Below are 3,262 nucleotides of genomic sequence, written 5' to 3'. Positions count from 1 at the left end.
TTAAGTCCTTACTATAGCCTACTTGTAGGTCACTCAGATCTTCTTCCCAACACCTCTCTTTTCCTTCATCTAGATTTAAAACTAGAGGTGATAGAGCCATTTCTATTTCTGCTCCCTGGCTCTGGGATAGTCTCCCTAGCCAAATTAGGTCCATCCGTACTATTGATTATTTTAAATCCATGTTAAAAGCTTCTCTTTTTCCTTAGACTTTAATATTCCCTGATAATGTTCCTTGTTTATTTGTGTTCAGCCTTAAATTTGATTTGATTATTGTATTGTGTACACTATGGTATAGTGCATTTTGAAATACCCTAGGCCTACCGGTAGGCCTATGTTTTTTTCTTTATGTCTATTTAAACTGCATAATTTTGATTGCTGGTTTTATTTTATTTTACTTTACTATAATACTATTATCATTTATATTATTAGCCTAGTATTGTTGTTGTTTATTTAATTTTCTACTATTTTGTTTATCTTAAAGGAACCATAGCCTATGTAGGGTTTTGGCCAAAATTAATAGTGCAATTACTTTCAAAATAATGTAAAGCAGTGTATCAGAGTGTATTGGCGGAGGTAAATATAGCCTAATGATATTATTTTGCTACATTCAGTTTTATAACATTGCTTTTGTTGCCGCCCCATCATTCTTTATTTAGGTCAGTGAGGACCGAGCAAAGATCCTTCATTACTAACTTCGCTTTAACCCTCTCTGGACCGAGGAAGGAAGGGAGGATGTAAAAGACTATGGCAATGACAGGCACCCAATGACGTAACTCAGTCGCGTGCTTGCTTCACATAGACACCCGCTAACAGACAGACGCATAGACATATATCCTATATCTATGGACAGACGCCTCATTCGTGTTGCACTTGCTGCTACTGAGCCTTCAAGTCTTCTCTTCGACCTGAAGTTACCGTGACTCTTCACATTACCTCCAAAGTAAGTTTTGTTTGCTTAACGTTAACACGAAATGTATTTTGGTATGGTTAACAGCGTTCGTTGTATCTTAAATTATGCTGGTAACTGGCTAACGTCAGAGAATGTCTCATAGACGGGCTCTGCTAACGTTATCTTTCGAGCTAACGCTAACAACTAGCTACTTAACTAGACTTGTAAGCCTACGTTGTGAAGTGTTCCTTGTCATATCACTTCTATTCGACGTATGTGTTGTTCAAAGACAATGTTTACGAATTGTTTCCGACAATTGGTAGGGTAGTAGCATAGCTGACTCAAAGTCTGCTCTTTGGGAAATTATCGTGATTAACGGTAGCTAGCACTAGCTGCTAGCTACATTGCCTGCTAGAAGCTACCTGAAGCAATGACGTGTGGTAGCTAACATAGGCAAGCTAACTAACGGTAACTGTCGGTCTCGCTATTATCTACTTCAACTAGACGTGTACTTTGTGTGACATTCATTAGCATCACTTTTATTCGAATTTATGAATTGTCGAAAACAACGTCTAATTAATGTCTGACATTTGGAAACTATCGATAGTGGAACGTAGACACGACAGCGCATCGAACACTCATCGAAAAATACACCAGTCTATTCATTAATATAACGTAGACTGCAAGAGACTGCCTTAACGGAAAATAAGCTTATTGCTAGTTTATTTATGCTACAAACTCTGCAGCAACGTTTAATGGTCAGCGCCAAGGGGATCAGAGTTCCACTAATTTGACCTTAAAACAATTAAAAACGCTGGCGTCGGTGACAACGCGTTAATGCCTCTGCATGGAGTTAAACAATTCATGGGTTTCATCAGGTCCCTTTCCACAGGTGTATTAATCAAGCACCATGTAGTCTGCATTGATAATCAATGTGCTTGATTTTATACACCTGTGGAAAGGGACCTGATGAAACCCATGAATTGGACAACGTTGCCTTGAATTAGGACGCAGAGGATAAGGCCAGTGTAGGCTAGATGTTGCCAGCCTCTATAGGCACATGGGCAATGGACAACAGGATGATAAAACACACAAATGGACTTGACTTGTAACTAAAAATATGTAGCCTATCAACCTACTGGTCCAATATGTTTCTGATTCAAATGTTACAGCAAACAAACATATTTCTAGGGGTGGCCCAAGTACAAGTCATATATAGCCTATTGATACTACTTGATCACACAAATAAGTTGTGCTGCATTTTGTTAAATTAATGTGATTGTGTTGCATTGTAAAGTTATAGCATTGGTCACAATTTCACACATTTTTCTTTATTCACAACAGAAAACAATAGTCTTTCTAAAGACTCCATCTCCGCCCTCCATTTCCACCTTTCCTTGTGGTGAGGCAATTTTTGCCACAGAAAAAAAATCTCAAGACTCCCATCCTGTCTTTTGTGGTGCTGCAGACTTTTCAGGTATGTAATTTGAATTATTTTTACAGCTAGACCAGCTATGCTGTTTGCTACACTTGTTTTGCTTACATAAACATGTGCATTACATAAACATAAACATTATCTCTCACTGCGGAGCGAGCAAAGCAGCAATGTTGCCGTGTACCTTATTTATGATGGTGTCTAACTTGTGTGTTCTCTCTTTTTGTTTCCATTTTAGGCTTGTTCCAGACCGGCTCTTCCAGAGTAGTGTCACGTGTGACACTGTGCCTGTCTTTGTCTGCACACCCTGCACTGCACTCATATACAACAGAACCCACTAACGCCTACCTGCAAACATACTTACGACAAGAACTGAACACTTCCTGAGAACATATTTGATTGCACATACTATACTCTGTACATACTATACTCTGTACCATTTTCATACTGAATACTCCTTTGAGACTTGAATACTCATTTGAAACTGAATACTCTAAGATTTGAATACTCCTTTGAGACTTGAATACTTTGATATTTGAATACTCATTTCAGACTTGAATACTTTGAGATTTGAATACTCCTTTGAGACTTGAATACTTTGAGATTTGAATACTCCTTTGAGACTTGAATACTTTGAGATTTGAATACTCCTTTGAGACTTGAATACTTTGATATTTGAATACTCATTTCAGACTTGAATACTTTGAGATTTGAATACTCCTTTGAGACTTGAATACTTTGAGATTTGAATACTCCTTTGAGACTTGAATACTTTGAGATTTTAATACTCATTTCAGACTTGAATACTTTGATATTTGAATACTCCTTTGAGACTTGAATACTTTGAGATTTGAATACTCCTTTGAGACTTGAATACTTTGATATTTGAATACTCATTTCAGACTTGAATACTTTGAGATTTGAATACTCATTTCAGA

At 37.3% G+C, this 3,262-nt stretch overlaps 1 long non-coding RNA gene across 1 annotated transcript; it reads left to right on the top strand.

Annotated features, from left to right (window-relative positions):
- Positions 1-863: 863 nt before the first annotated feature.
- Positions 864-2,975, top strand: LOC134073811 (uncharacterized). Its single transcript, XR_009937285.1, has 3 exons — positions 864-940; positions 2,234-2,366; positions 2,563-2,975. It is a non-coding gene; the product is annotated as an uncharacterized LOC134073811 (long non-coding RNA).
- The last annotated feature ends 287 nt before the right edge of the window (positions 2,976-3,262 follow it).

Source organism: Sardina pilchardus, unplaced genomic scaffold, assembly GCF_963854185.1.
Source record: "Sardina pilchardus unplaced genomic scaffold, fSarPil1.1 HAP1_SCAFFOLD_100, whole genome shotgun sequence".
NCBI classification, from domain to species: Eukaryota; Metazoa; Chordata; class Actinopteri; order Clupeiformes; family Clupeidae; genus Sardina; species Sardina pilchardus.
Note: the sequence above shows the minus strand (reverse complement) of the source record. Positions and strands in the feature narration are given on the sequence as shown.